This window comes from Pan troglodytes, chromosome 7 (assembly GCF_028858775.2).
Source record: "Pan troglodytes isolate AG18354 chromosome 7, NHGRI_mPanTro3-v2.0_pri, whole genome shotgun sequence".
NCBI classification, from domain to species: domain Eukaryota; kingdom Metazoa; phylum Chordata; class Mammalia; order Primates; family Hominidae; genus Pan; species Pan troglodytes.
The window spans coordinates 135,011,090-135,028,098 of NC_072405.2; the positions used below are offsets into that span (position 1 = coordinate 135,011,090).

Below are 17,009 nucleotides of genomic sequence, written 5' to 3' on the forward strand. Positions count from 1 at the left end.
CAGCAGCAAAGTAGCTGGAATCCAAAACTAACATGGCTATCCCTTCAACACTTCCTCTTCACCTCGGGCAAATAATCCATCAGTGCATAAGGCCACAGGTGTGAGGGGCGGCACAGAGACAGGAGAGAGGCCCCATTCCAGGAGAGTAAGCCTTTGGATCTGAGCTTCACGGAACAGGCAGGTTCTAGCCTACAGCCTCCATTCCTGCAGGGTGAGAATACAGTAGACAGGAGGCTAAAGTGGCCGGTTTGGCTCTTGTGATGCAGAAGGAAGCCTGGAGTCAGCAAGGGGAGACCAGGCTGCTGAATGGGCCAGTGGCTAACAGCAAGGCCAGCTCAGGGCAGCTAACTGAAACAGCAGCTCCTACTTCAACGAAGGGGAACTGGGTGGGGAGGGAAATGACCCAGTGTAGACATTGTCCTTACAGCACACACAAAAAGCACATGCCTACATATGACGATGATGTAATATGGCATTTCAAGCCAAATTTATACTAAACATCAAAGAAAACCAGGGCTTTTCTGAAACCAAAACACATTTCTAACCACTTTCTTGAAGAAAACAAAAATGGCTGGGATCTGAACCAGGCACAACCATTTTGCCTTGCTTTTTGAACGCTGACAAATGGTCATCCCAGCCCTTCCTTCCCCAATCTATGACCTTTTCAGACCATCTTGGTTCCTCTCCTGATGTTTCCTAAAGTAGTGAAATGACAGTACATTCAACTATGTGGCCCCATTTTATTTCCATGTGATTTAAACCTGATGTTTAATGTGACAGCACTTCCATTTAAAGTAAGCAAAAAAAAAGAAAAAAAGTTTCTTATACACAAATGTTTTAACGTTTAATGTGTAATGTTTAACATGTGGTTAAAAAGGAAGCAGCCCACAATTTTTAAAAAATGAAATTTAAAAAATGGAAGAAAAACAATGACCCCAAAATCCTCATTCAAGGAATTGTGAACAGAAACAAAGTCTTACAATAGCCTGCAGTACACTATCAAATACTAGCTTTATGTATATATAGATATATACGTATATACACATATAGATATGTACACATATACACAGATATATGTACATGCAAGGATCCAAACCTAGTAGGGAATTTCCAAGAGTGCCAGCTTCTCTGACACCCTGGAAAGGAACTCAGAAACACAGGTCTCTCTCCAGACTAGAAAACCTCAACTGGAGGCCAGAGGTGGGACACGCCCTAGGAAGCATCCAGACAGACGGAGTGGAACTACACAACCTTACCAACACGAAGGAGCCCACGGCCATATCTGAATCTGGCTGCAAATCTGTCAAGACACAGGGCGGGTGGAAACATCAGAAACCATCTTACTGAGATGGTCAACCAATGGCTGAGCAGACACACTCAGGACCAAGACCCCATAATACAGCAGTTAAAAGCCTCCAGGCTCTGGAATCGGAGCCCAGTTGCAGCCTCTTCCAGTGTCAATAAGAGAAGTTACCAAGTGGATGGTGGTGAGGCCATAACAAGCCGGTACCCACATGCGGTGGGGGCTCTGACACCACTCCCATTTCCATTATCAAACCAAGGAGACCGAAAAAGTGACCTGGGCCATAGGATTCTCAAATACTGATCATCTGAACAAATAGAATCTTGTATCTGACAACAGCAGAGCAGCACAACCATTTGGTTTGCAGCCACGGCCAAAACTTGGAGATTGCAAATGTACAATCAGAGTAAAGACAGCCACAGGATAGCAAAAACCTTTCTTTATTTCTTTTTTTCTAGACGAATGAACTGTAAGCTACTTTGCATTCCTTTTAGCTTCTTATTTTTTAGTGTCTGATACCACAGCCATTAAAAACAATCTCTAAAAAGTCTTTGTTGCACATCAGAATGAGACAGCTGGGTTACTGGCATGAGGAAATGTTCAATCTTGTCATTTTGCAAAGGAATTCATATTCATAATTAATGACGCTTTTGTCCATGCCAGAAGGAAAATCTAAAGGCTCAACTATGCCTAAGTAAATTCTATCCAAGCCAACTGCAACACGGTTTTATAAATTATAGAGCAACAGAAAAGAACAAGATTTTGTGAGTTGCAAGCATAAAGAAAAGAACGAACGACAAGGCGGCCATGTTTCAAGGAAGCAATGAGATTAGTAACATTCATTTCTAAAAGGATGGGTAGATTTTCCTTCTCCCTCATAAAAGCAGCAGTAATTGAAAACTTCAACATCATAAGAAAAGGCATATATTTGACCTGCTACATGTATTTGAGAGATTTAATAACACTTTGTTTGTGAGTGTGCCAGACAGATACCACCGGGTTCCATCACTGGCCCCAAATGTCAACTAAAGATAATGAAGCGGGGGCAGATAAGCTACAAAGTTAGGTTTGGTTTAAGAGGTATGTCTATGGAGATGCTGGTAGATAAGTAGAAAACCCCTTGAATAAACGCTAGTGAAACATTTCAAAGAAATGTTCTTAAAGATAACTTTGCTTGTCACATAGCCATTAGATAGATAAACAAATGTGTGTTCAAGTAGAAACTCATTCCATTCATTCAAAGAAGATTTATTTGGCCCCTACTATGTTAGGGGCTGAGGCTATAATGATAAAACACAAAACACTGCCAGAGGCTGGGAAGGGTGGGGACAGGGAGTAACTGCTTAATGAGTATGGGATTTTTGTGTGTTTTTCTCATGATAAATAAATAAATAAATATAAAACAAGAAATTCACTATTTTAATTAACCATTTCTAAATATACAATCCTGTGACATTAAGTATATTCACATTGTTAATGTAACCATCACCACCTCCATCTCCAGAACCTTTTCATCATCCCGGTACAGGGCTTTCTTTCATGGTAATGAAAATGTTTTGGAATTAGATGAGGTGGTGTCACACAGCATTGCAAAAATGTCCAAACTGTCACTAAACTGTTTACTTAAAAATGATTAGTTTTATGTTATATGAATTTCACCTCAATGAGAAAAAAATAAAAGAAAGGAGCCTGGATGCAGTGACCCATGCCTGTAATCCCAGCACTTTGGGAGGCCAAGGTGGGAGAATCTCCAGACCAGGGAACAGGTAACGTACAGTACAGTGCTACGACAGCGAAGCCCAGATTCTGGGCAGAGCTCTCAGCGGGGATCCTAAGCCCCTCAAGGAGGAAAGGTGTCCTGGAGGAGAGACCGCCTGAGATAACCTTGGAAGGTAAGTCAGAGTCTGCAGGTGAGGGAAGGGAGAGGGCATTCCGAGTGTGTGTGATGCAGGAGAGAATGACATATTCAACACACCTGGGGCATGTACTGGGGAGACAGCCAAAAACCCCACATTCATTCAAGACACCATTCATCCCCCAAATCTAATCACAAAACATACAATAATGGGGTGAACATTATAATTATACATCATACTTAAAATATTTGTTTAAAATAATAATTATAAAAAATACTTTTAAAATGCCAGAAGAAGACATTCAGGAGAAAACAAGGACTGAAATGGATCCCAAACAGCGGCAGAAGTTGGAGACAGACAAGTGGGAGGGGACAGGCCACGCGGGGTGAAGGCGGAACGCAAGTGAGCACCATGTCTCTAAGTGACCAAGGAGCCAGCAGTCAGAAGGTGGCCAGGGACCCCCGAAGTCCCAAGTCACAGGAGCACCACGACCTCTCATTACAGCTGCCTGGGTTTACAATTTATAAAATGCTTTCACAACTATGACCTCATTTGACTTCCACCGTCACCCTGACAGGCAGGTATGGCAGACCTAACTGTCATCTCACAGACAACAAAACTCAGGTGTGTCTAGCTGTACTGACCCACCGAGGGCCACACAGCTGTGAGCAGGCAGAGGGGGCCTGCAGCCGCCTCCCGTTCTGGCTCCGCCTCCCTGAGCCCTCTCTCCATCACGCAGGCAGCGCAACATGAACGGGAACTCAAGCGCTCTGTTCACCCCATTCCTATTCTCATTTGACTTAATCTTCTGAAAAAAAAAAAAAAACTTGCATATTTTCACTCTGGGAAATGACCCTTTGGTAAAAAGGAAGCAGTCTTTTTTTAGTAAGATGTGGACTCTTTACAGAGTTGTATACGTGCAACTTGGCAGAGTAGTTGTTTTTCAGATGAAACAATGCATGGACTGTCGAATTCCTAACATCGTAACTTGGTTATGAATGATTTCGAACCTAGCTTCAATGAACCAAGCTAGCTACAACTGCCTCAAAAAAGGCATAGCCATAGTTCCATTAAACTGCCCAACAAAACCCAAAGAGGTCTAGCTTGGTGGTTCTCAACCAGGGCTGATCTCAATACACATTTTTGGTTTTCACAACTGAGAGGGTGTAGAGGCCGAGAACGCTGCTAACCAACCTACGATGCACAGCACGCCCCTCACAACTAATATTTATCCAGCCCCAAATCACAGATTGAGAAGCCCTGGTCTCAATTCTGAGGTGTTTCCATAAACTGATCCCTGAGGTGGGAAGAACCTGGTACTGGAGTGTCACATAGACAAGATACACACTCCAGAAACTTATGTCTGGCACACTTGGTTAAAATGGCAGGCAGATTCAAAGTTGTGTGCCATTTTAACCAGGTGACTTCAAGTCACCAAGAGTTTCCCCATTTGCAAAATGGGGTTCCCACTACCTTTCTCAACCTGAGATAAGGCAGCTGGTGGGCGAGTCGAGAACCCCAACAGCAGAGGACCCACAGTCAATGCTCAAGACCGAGGCTGGACTGAGCTCACTAAATAGCACACTCTCCCGGCACTCGCTTTTTCCAAAACATTTGAAAACACAAACGCCAGAGCGATGGGCATCATCTAAATAAGGGTGGAGGCAATTACTATCCTTCAATCTCATTAAGCAGGAGTCCATATGCCTGCATGGAAACCAGGGCTTGGGATCACTGTCATCTCCCACACAGACATACTGTAGTCAGTGACCGGTAGGACCACCTGGACCACTGCAGGAGGTTGGGTGGTGCGTTTACATGGCTCATATTTCCTGCAGTTCCAGCACAAGCAACACCTCTTGCACTTGGGCTTAAATCGTATTATCCAAATGAAGTATCACTCTCCTAATCAGCATCCCCTTTAAGCAAGCACAGATGGCAATCACGTGCTTAAGTGGCAAATCAAGGGCTGAAATCCGGGCAAGCTCTCCCAGGCTCTCGGATCTGGTTCTGTGAGTGGGTTCTGAGAGAGACAGGGGTCAGGAAACACAGGATGACTGGCACACGCAGAGAGCTCAAGGTCTTTTGTCTGCCCTCAAGCCCTTCTGGTGAACCAAATGGACTCCACCAGAGTCAGCGGGTAAACACCCTTGTCAGCCTTGCAGGCCAGTCATTCTCAAAGAGAAGCCTGTGGATCAGCAGCACAGGAAGAAGAATGTTTACTATCGCCTCCACAATTCTTTTGTATTTTATCAGATCCTTTGGCCATCTTTGAGAAACTGTGCACCGTCCTACTTCTGACAATCACATTAAAAGGGCGCATATTAAAGGTCCCTTTCTGTCTTAGCAGAAACAGTATTTTTTCATTTTACTTGTAATCAATCAGCTTTGCCCCCTTTCCTGATTTTAAAGGCAGGAAGAAGCAGCATTGTATTGAACTGTGAAATGCGCTCAAATGCGGCTCTAAAGGGAAGTACCACCCGGGCGGCTGGATATTAGTTTCCATGGTAACCGAGGTCCCTGGGCCCTAGCACACACAGCAGGAAATGCTGCAGATAACCACAGCAGTGTCTTTTACTAGAAATAAGAGTTCCATGGCAATTGTAAACATTTGGGAATCAAAAAACGTGTATTTGTGTGTATGTGCGTACGTGTGCGTGTGTGTATGTATGTGCATATGTGTATGTTGTGTGTATATATGTGTGTATGTGTATGTTGTGTATGTTGTGCGTATGTGTGTGTACATGTGTGTGTGTATATGTGTGTACGTATATGTTGTGAACGTAAGTGTATGTGTGTACATGTGTACGTCTGTGTGTATGTGTGTTGTGTGTTGTATGTGTGTACATGTGTATGTTGTGTGTATGTGTATATGTGTATGTGTGTGTATGTGTGCATGTAGATGAATTGAAGGCAATGTAAATGAATTGAAGCCTCATTATTCTTACAGTTAAGAAGCTTATGTCAAATGAAACAAATGATTAAAATGTAAGCAAAAATAGCCTCCCCCCTTCCAAAGAGCTAAAAGAAAACAAAAATATCTTCTGCAGAAAAAGGAAGAACCAGAATGGAAGCAGAGAGCTGCTTTGGAAACCAGATGACCACGGGTTTCTTATTAACAAACAAGCAAATCAAAATGTCTGTAAACAATCACCGGCTGAGAGACAGAGCAGAGATTTTTTTTCACAACCTATGCCATGTCCTCCTTGAACTCCCTCACCATGAAACCAAGAAGACAGAGCCAACAACTGCTTAAGTGGTTTTTAAGGGAAATCACGCAATAGAAAACCCAACGCTAGAATCCCCACTCTCCTTCCTAGCTGTGTGACCTCGGACAAGTGACTTCACTGAGATTCAGTGTCTCCAGTAAAAATGAAAAGGTTGCACTAGATACTAGGTGAGCAGAAGAAAAAAAAAAATCCTGTATCTTCTCAAAAATGAAAGACCAGATAGTTCCTTTAAAAAAAAAAAACTTCCAAGTAGTTCTCACTTTAAGCTTTCTTGAAGTAGTGTATACAAATCTAATTTCTTTAAAATGAGTCAGAAGAATTCACTGCCAAATTCTCGGTGACAGAAGACCTTTTTAGTATTCTATAACTATTCCTTGAGTTATTTTCCGGTAACAGCACTTTTCCTACAGCAGAGGACACAAGCGCAGGTTAAAGTGAAAATTTTAGTTCCAACTAGCTTTCACATTTTGTGCATGTTTTCTAGCTGATACTTTTTCAAAGGGAGCACAGAGGAGGCATCTATGTGGTCTGACCAAACAGACCCGTCCTAGAAAAATACTAGTTCGACAACTTCAAGTATCTTCAAGTTCACATTTACATTCCAGATGGTTATTTTTATCTAAGATGGGCAGAGCAGACCAAACCAAGTTCATAGCTCTATGGCAAATGATTCTTCACAAGAGAACATTAAAAAAAAAAAAAATTCTTGGCTGGGCGTGGTGGCTCACACCTGTAATCCCAGCACTTTGGGAGGCTGAGGCAGGCGGATCACCTGAGGTCGGGAGTTTGAGACCAGCCTGACCAACATGGAGAAACCCCATCTCTACTAAAAATACAAAAATTAGCTGGGCATGGTGGCGCATGCCTGTAATCCTAGCTACTCGGGAGGATGAGGCAGGACAGTCGCTTGAACCCGGGAGATGGAGGTTCCAGTGAGCCAAGATCGCACCATTGCACTCCAGCCTGGGCAACGAGAGTGAAACTCCATCTCAAAAAAAAAAAAAAAATTCTTTGCTTCATCTGCATGAACTAAAATAACTGCATTCTTTCATGAATGTTAATATTTTACCAAAAGTGACTACAAGGTGTGTGTGTGTGGCAGTGGGGATGGGGTGGGGTATTAGTTATTAAGCCAAAACAAAAAGCCAATCTATGGGAAGCAAAGGCAAGAACTAGGATGGAAAGAGGTGGGGGAGGAGAAGAGGGGAGAATTGTCAGTGCTTGTATACAAAATGCACGGTGGCTCTGTTAGCTGGAAGTGGGGAACTGCTGAGTAAACCACTTTATTATGTAAACTGCCTAACAACACAAATAACCACGCTGCACACAAATCAACTCAGTCACCCATAAAAACACACATCCTCTCCAAGCTTGGACCTTCCTCCCCACTGCTGCTGTTCCCGCCGCCGCCACCACCACCGCATAATTCACCGGCATTGATGAAGGCTGCCGAGGTTAGACAGGGAACAGCACACACACATTCAGATGTAATTCAAGTATCATCTGGGGAAATATACTAAAGCCTAATGGGGAAACCCCATTGAATGGAGCAAGAATTTCTCTCTGTTAGGGGTAAGACAATCCTGAGCAGGACAGACACACATGCTTGGGTGTGGAATTCTGATATCCCTCACTATCCCTGCTGGAGGATTATAGAATTCTGGTGACATCCTGCCCTGAGGATCCAGGATATGTTTTGGTAAATGTGGGATTCCGGTGAGTTCATTCGGGGCTAACACATGATGACTGCCCTTTCAAGTGTCATTCCAGGAAGACACGGTTAAAAGCAAAACACGACTGAGGCAGGAGCACTGGTTGACCACAATGAACAATTCTCTCTGGCAACTGTTGCTACCCAACCAAAGATCAATAATAAAAGGCCACTTGTCAAATGGGGAACAGTGCTGTCATCAGGCATCAGTTTTTACATCAAGAAAAGAGCAATGGGATTAGAAAGGAGGGATTCGTTTTATCAGCAGTAATGCTAGGCTCATGGTTACAAATCTCCTAAATATACGTACTTGCCCATCAAAATAATCAAACACATAAGCAACCATAACTCCATCAACTGAAAAACATCAAAAACAAGGTATTTTTTTAAATTTATAAAATAAAAACACTCTTTAAAAATATACAGATTCGTTTGTTATTTCTAGTTCTTATGTATAGTATGAGTTGTAAAAATGCTAAAAATGCATGACACCCTACTGTCCTGGGCTCAACACAAAGTCTGAAGTTTCATAGAAAGCACACCCCAAACAATGACAGCTTTAAAAAAATGGAGAATCGTAAGACAAACTTCACATGCCCGGGCCATTTTTAAAAAGATGTTTTATTCATAGCAGACGTATATGACTAAATACATTGTGCTAACAAATTAAAATGACGCAAGACAAATTGAAGTGGAAAAACACCAAAATGATGAGACCAAAAGCAGACTGTACACTTACAAACCCATTTAAAACAATACTTTTTACATCACCTCCCATTAGGGCAATGGCAGCTCTAAAATCTGTGTATAGGAGGACTTAGGAGCTGGAAAATTTATCTTGAAGCTATGCTTACATAATAACCACAGTTTTTAGCTATGTTGCCTATTATTATAAATAGCAATCATTTTTATAGATTTTATTTGTACTTTATGTAAGATTGAGATTATAAAAAGTGCTCAATATAAAAAGTATATGGATACACATACATACATACATGTACACAAACACATATACATATATACAGTTTAGATGGTTTCAAGAGTTTTTTATTTTTTTTTGAGACCAAGTCTTGCTCTGTTGCCCAGGCTGGAGTACAATGGTACGATCTTGGTTCACTGCAACCTCCGCCTCCCAGGTTCAAGTGATTCTCCTGCCTCAGCCTCCCAAGTAACTGGGACTACAGATGCCCGCCACCACACCCAGCTAATTTTTGTATTTTTAGTAGAGATGGGGTTTCACCATATTGGCCAGGCTGGTCTCGAACTGCTGACCTCAAGTGATCCACCGGCCCCTGCCTCCCAAAGCACTGGGATTATAGGCGTGAGCCACCGCATCCGGCTGATATACCTCTTTATTTTTAATCAAATGAAGAAATTTGACTACATTCCTTTATGGTAATATTCAAAGAATTTTCAGTTCCAGACCTAAAAGAAGGGCCTTTTATATGACGTTTTTAATTTGAAAAAAAAATTGTTTTCAGTTTGAGGCTAAAGAGTTTGGTAAGTAGTAATAAGAAGACAAATATTTCAGGTGATAGATATCCCAATTACCCTGATTTTTTTTTTTTTTTTTTTTTTTTGAGACAGAGTCTCACTCCATTACCCAGGCTGGAGTGCAGTGGCATGATCTTGGCTCATTGCAACCTCCGCCTCCTGAGTTCAAGTGATTGTCATGCCTCAGCCTCCCGAGTAGCTGGAATTAGAGGCCCGCCACCAAGCTCAGCTAATTTTTTTGTATTTTTAGTAGAGCCAGGATCTCGCCATGTTGACCAGGCTGGTCTCAAACTCCTGACATCAAGTGATCCACCCACCTCGGCCTCTCAAATGATTCGAACTTTACACATTATATCAATTTATCAAAGTATCATATGTGCCCCCATAACATGTGGATGCATCAATCTTTTTAAAAAGAAAAAAAAAAGTTTGCTAGGTAGAAATAGTAAGACTCTAATTACACAAAAGAGTTCTGGGCTTGAACACCAAAGGCAATCCAGAAGTTAAAGGCTAGTGAAGTCTCAATTAAACAATCTGGTTAAAATAAAACTCAGGAGCAAACAAGAGCAGTCTGGCTGGAGCCAGGAAACAACCCAGCTGGGAACCCAAACAACCCAGCACCTTCTCCCCTCAGAGGAAAGATTCCCTCCCCTCCTCCACTCCATCCATGAAGCAGGGTGAGTGCCTTCTACCCAGTTGTCCTTTGCACCAGAGACTTGACCTCAGGGAGGGGTCACCAAGATTCAAATTCTGAACTCCAGGGAGGAATCCTGCCAAGACCCCATTCCAACAGCCCCTTGCTCAAGAACTGACGGGCTTCCCACCAGGATCCATGAGGGCTGCATAAAAGTGGAAGCTACTGTTTGCACGCAGTCGTTCATTCAGCAGATGGGTCTGCACCCTGCTGAAGGCCAGATACTCAGCATCTGGAAAAGTGAGTTCCTCAGGAAGGAGCAGGTCCTGTCAGAGGTGTCTGCAATCTGGTGGGGAAGATAGTGACAGCACAGCTAGGGGAATCCTCTGACCCCAGCATGTCCCCCGAGGCCCTGAGCAAGGACCCAGTTTACTTCCTGAGGGAAGACAAAGGTCTCACAAGTGATACAGCTCTTAAACCCCTGGGAGACAAGCAGCAGATCCTCAAGCATACAAACAGGGTGAAGAAGGGGAGGGCTGGAAAGAACATTCTGGGCCTGGAATGCACATGTGCCAGCAGATAGGGATCAAGGGTTTTAAGGGTTTCAGAAAACAGTGAGCAGTTCTTTGTGGGTGCAGCTGCCGGCCATGGGCGGGGAGATGTCATCGGACAGGTGGGTTATGGCAAGATGGCAAGAGGCTTTACGGGACAGCACAAACATACCTCAATGGAGAGCAACATCTCCTGGAAAGCTTTTCAGAATTGGAGATTCCTGGGTCTCACCCAGTTATTCTGATTCCATGGGAGTGGCAGGGCCTTGAAATCTGTCCCTTAAAGTGAACTTCTTGAGTGACTGTGATGCCTAATGCCAGTTCTGGAGACCATGGCATTTACCAAAATCTGTACTGCAAACGTGTAACACATTTGTAAGAACTAAGCCATCAGCAATTTTCTTCACCAACATGCTTCACCAACCTCGGCGATCCAGACTCACTGATTAAAGCGCACGTCTGATGGACCAGCCTTCGATGCCTGTCCTAGAAGGTCCGGCGTCCACCTGCCTTCCTCCTACACACACTCCAAGTCTGAGAGGGGGCCTCAACCCAAATGCCCATCTGTAATTTTCCCTTTTCTCTTCTAACCTTCTCTCTCCATTATCTTTGGCTTAATCTTGCTTCCTCCACTTCCTTTGTACTCAGAGCAAAAATTGGAAGCTCTAAAGATAATATAGAAAAGGAAATTTACACTGTCCAACTTCATTCATAGTTAATGAGAACCAAGGCAAGATTTTAAATCATAGAATATTAGAGCCAAAAAAAAATTACTTGTGATCATCTAGGCTCCTAGGCCCTTTATAGGTGGGAAAATGGAAGCCCAGAGAAGGGAAATATTTACTCAAGGTCACATAGCTGCAAAGGCACGAAGTCAAACCTACGCATCCCAGATCCCAAGCTAGTTGTTATTCTAACTACCGCATATAGACTTTTGTTATTTCAACAACATAGCTTATTTTTTGTGCTACACAGATTTTTTTTAATGCATTCAGGATCAAAATGGGATCAAAATGGGGAATAAAATTCGTACGCCTGTAAGCCTGTGCCCTTACACATCAGGGACTTGCGCGGAGTACGGAGCGGACGACACACTCCCTCTTAGTCAGCACTGGCCCATCCCGGCCACTGTGCCATCTGCTTGTGTCAGCAAGGGCCTTTGAAGAGCAGTGTTGTGTGACTCTCATTTTCATCTGCCTCTGTAATTACTTTTATGGTTTTGAACAACCATCCCAGGGAAGTTTAGATGATAATACATCCAATGCCTGAGGAAGGCATTTCAGATTCTCAGAAGGAAGGAAATGGATCCCAGGCAGACTAGATCATCTTTAATGTCCAGAATCTTAAATTTGTTACCCTAAAAAGTAGGCATGATTTTAAGACTGAAAATCAGGATAGCTAGGCTTTATTGAATGTGTACCATGGGCTGGGCTCTGTTCTGAGTGGTTTATGTGTATTAAGTCTTTTTGTTCTCACCACAGCCTGTGTGGTAGGTACTTATCATCTTTTTCTTAATTTCCTTAATTTTCCTTTTCTTATTTTTTTAAGTAGCCCAGACAAATGCATGCCACTCAGTTCAAATATTTCTCAGCTCCTGTAATAGCCACGTGCTGGTCCATTATGGATGTGAAGGAAGCAGAGACCCTGCTCCACAAAGCCTCGGGTTCCAAGTCTACCAGATACCTAGAAACCAATTCTTTGTGTTCAATAATACAGAAAATGGTACTTTCATATTTAAAACAAATTGTATATTCATCCAGAGTCTAAAATCAACAAAATATGGAACTGCGCCTAGTGCTAATAAACTGAAATTCCATTATAGTTTAATTATTAACCCAAATATACACATTATAATATCCACTTATACACTTTCATTTAAAAAAAAATGAAAGCAATTAAGTTCTAACATATTTCCACATTCTGTTTAACAATAGGTACATAACAACTAGATTGATTTTGCTCTTATAGTGACTAGTATTCAAAGTTTTTCCTAAGTAAATTTTATTAATAGCTAGTGCAAAAGATTTCCTATAAAGGACAAAGACCACTCAGAGCTGTTCCCTTTTGGAAACAATATGAGATGCTAATATTTTGGAAACCAGAGCGACCTGCTAGCTTGAAATGCTGGGCACTTGCCCAGAAGAGATGCACTTAATAATAACTGCAATTCCCTCCTACCACTTCCATCACGAGGGACTAAAAAAAAAAAAATACATGTAAAGGCTGTAAGCAAGGGAGTAACCAAGGATATTCTTTCTGGAGAAGGTAGATATCAAACCACAAACTCTGTTAGAGTCACGGCCTACACCAACCCTAAGCCCAAATCTATTTGCTGCTGACCAAAACAGCTTGAAGCACTTTTTACAGATTATCACTTCCTTGGTGATCCATACATCATTAAAAATAGATCACTTGTAGGACTCCAAAAGGATATATACATGGGCATTAATTGCAGCAGAGCTTGTAGTAGCAAATACCTGGAGATAACCTAAATATCTATCAAGAGAATAATGACTCAGTTGTGCTATATTCAGACAGTGCTACATTCAGAAATTCCATTTGGCCGCTAGAAAGAATAAGGTGGACTTATAGGTACTGGAAAGATAACTATAATATACTATGCAGTAAAAAGCACAGAACAATGTTTCTTAGGGGCTACCTTCTGAAAAAGGTCACACAGGTATATTTTATTCCATGTGTCATTCCACATATTGTGGAAAACTAGTGTTTTTTTTTTTTCCTCCCAGCATGTTTGTTTATATACGCAAAAACATCTGTAAATGACACTAAACCCAATTCCCGGGAGGGGCGGGGAAGTGGGGAGGATAAATTTTAGTTTATATATTTATTTCAATTTTTTTTTTTGGACACAGAGTCTTGCTCTGTCGCCCAGGCTGGAGTGCAGTGGCGCAATCTCAGCTCACTGCAACCTCCACCTCCCGAGTTCAAGCGATTCTCCTGCCTCAGCCTCCCAAGTAGCTGGGATTACAGGTGCCCACTCCTATGCCTGGCTAATTTTTATACTTTTAGTAGAGACAGGATTTCAACATGTTGGTCAGGGTAGTCTTGAACTTCTGATCTCAGGTAATCCACCCGCCTCGGCCTCCCAAATGCTGGGATTACAGGTGTGAGCCACCGCGCCCAGCCTACTTATTTCAATTTTTTAAACTAAAGAGCATGTCCTATTTTTTAAATTTTTAAGTAAAAATTAATAAAAGTCACTTCTGACACTTACTAAGAAGGACATTCGAGTTTCTCTTATCTCTGTAAAATATACCTTCTTTCTATCACCCATATACTTTTAGGTTATTTGAGAGTTCTCACACTCCCACATTCAATGAAAATAGTAGCACGTATGGATTTTAAACAGAAAGTATCCTGGCATCACTAAAAATGATCTGAAATCCCATGGTCTAAAAATACGTCAAAGCAGCCAGATGCGATGGCTCACGCCTGTAATCCCAGTACTTTGGAAGGCCGAGGCAGGTAGATCATGAGGTCAGGAGTTCGAGACCAGTCTGGCCAACATGACGAAACCCTGTCTCTACTAAAATTAGCTGGGCGTTGATGGTGGGCGCCTGTAATCCCAGCTACTTGGGAGGCTGAGGCAGGAGAATCACTTGAACCCTAGAGGGGAAGGTTGCAGTGAGCTGAGATTGTGCCACTGCATTCCAGCCTGGGTGACAAGAGCAAGAGTCCGTCTCAAAAAAAAAAAGAAAAAAAAAATGTCAAAGCAGGAGTTTGTTCACTATGAGATTATTTGCCTTTGGTGAAATACATCACCTCCAAACTCCTACTCTACCCCCATCACTTCTGCAGTGAGGCTGTTTGGTTTCTTTTTGCACAAATAATGGCTGTTTTTCTTCCCTTCAAAGATGACAATTTCCAGGCCCTGCAGTGTCCCGCCAAGAACCATTCTGGGAGCAGCATCTTCAGAATCCCAGGTTCCCACTACAGGAACTTATGGACAATCTGGGAATCTCTTTCCAGTCCATCTATAGGATCCATCCAAGAATTAAACATTAAAATATAAAAACATTATTATCACAGAGCCTCAAACATGCAATGCCAGATATCTAAGTTCCTTAAAACAGTAGAGCAGCTTTAAAAAAAAAAAAAAAAGACATTCTGGGCCAGGCACGGTGGCTCACGCCTGTAATCCCAGCACTATGGGAGGCTGAGGCGGGCAGATCACCTGAGGTAAGGAGTTGGAGACTAGCCTGGCTAACATGGTGAAACCCCATCTCTACTAAAAATACAAAAATTAGTCAGGCGTGGTGGCACATGCCTGTAATCCCAGCTACACGGGAGGCTGAGGCAGGAGAATTGCTTGAATGTGGGGAGGCAGAGGTTGCAGTGAGCCAAGATTGCGCCATTGCACTCCAGTCTGAGAGACAGAGCGAGATTCTGTCTCAAAAAAAAACAAAACAAAAACAAAAAAACCCTATACTAATGTCTATTACAGAAAGATAAAAATATGGCTGCCAAGTCCAGTTCCAGATACTGCTGAAGTAGAAGAAAATATAAAATGCAATACTATAGGCCCTGCAATGGTTTGCATATTAAGTTCTTCTTTACGGTTGTATTTTCTCAAGTTTCTATAACAGACACACATAAGCTATGGAGTAATTTTTTTAAAGGACTTTTAAAAAGATACTGGTTAAGATCCACACCAAGCTGACATATTGGATGAAGAAACCATGCTTCTAATTTCTGTGTCACATTCTCCAAGGGAATGCTGTAAAACCCTGTTGGCATCCTGGAAATGAGGAGAAATATTACCTCCCCTAGGAAAAACTCCTTCACTCCCTGAGTTAATGCTCACTTTTCTATATTCCCCTAGCACTTTGTTCTACAACTATTACCATACCAAACATATAATTTCTATGTTGAAATTCTTTATTTATACTTCTCATTTTCCCCACTCAATTGTAAGCCCCTCCAGGACAAGGAGGGTCATATTGCTTTTTGTGGTCCCATGATAGTGCCTGAAATAAAAGGAGTTTGTTCAATGAACGAGAAGGGTTCTTGCTGCAAATTCATTCAAATACTTAATTAAGCACCTGTGATGAATGAGTATCATTGCACTGAAGGTACCCATCAGGTGGTTCGGAGAAACTTTCATGTGCCTGGGAGCAGTCCCCAACACTTGCCCTACAACACAAATTTTCCAATGTCACCACAACAATGAAAAGAACAGGCCTATAGCTGCCAGTACAACAAGAAGACCCAGAAAGACAAGGCAAAGTAAGAGGCAGAAGAGAGTAGCTGCATTGCAATGAAAAGGAAATCACCCTCCTCCCTTTGAATAGGGTAATTGTCTGTTACTGGTAATGTTGCATGTGTTGCTTTTCTTTTTTTTTTTTTTTGAGACAGAGTCTCACTCACCGTTGCCCAGGCTGGAGTGCAGTGGCGCGATCTGGGCTCACTGCAACCTCTGCCTCCCGGATTCAAGCAACTGTCATGCCTCAGCCTCCCAAATAGCTGGAATTACAGGCACGTGCCACCACGCCTGGCTAATTTTTGTATTTTTAGTAGACATGGGGTTTCGCCATGTTGGCCAGGCTGGTCTCAAACTCCTGACCTCAAGTGATCCACCTCGGATCTCTTGCCTTGGCCTCCCAAAGTGCTGGGATTACAGGCATGACCCACCACGCCTGACCATAATGTTGCATTTCTAAAGACTGTCAGGCATACGGGGGTATTCATTTTCTTTTTATACTTTTCACATGTTATGAATAACTTTTATATGATTCAGTACTTGCTGAAGCCATTAAATTTTTTTCATTGATTTAATAAACATACTTTAAACATCTCCTATGTTCTAGGCACTACGTTTTGGGGCTTCAGACATGAATAAGTCATAGTCTGTATCTCAACAGGTTTGCAGTCAAATATGAGGGACGCATAAATAGATACAACCCAATGAGATCCTTATTTTAAAAGGGTTCTTCATTTTATGGAAACTCAGAAAAATGGTCTATCCAATCATCCCTACTGCTTCCCATTCCACGAGGAAACAAGGAAAACCCACGTAAGGAGGAAAACGCAAATTGCAACCAAAGGCACACAGCTCAAGGTTCAACAACCAGCACGTCATTAAAGTGATCAAAGAACCCATCAAGCCAACTCGTGCAGAAACAGTGGTTCATTTTCTTCCTTTTTCATTCTTCTTCACATGTGCTTTATTATCCGGAAAACTAGTTGCAACTTCTAATATGTGGAATCCC

General features: G+C 42.3%; 1 protein-coding gene across 14 annotated transcripts in view; it reads right to left on the bottom strand.

The window, feature by feature from the left end:
* MTSS1 (MTSS I-BAR domain containing 1) overlaps positions 1 to 17,009 on the bottom strand; it is a 177,625-nt gene that overhangs the window by 131,492 nt on the left and 29,124 nt on the right. The window lies entirely within an intron of this gene.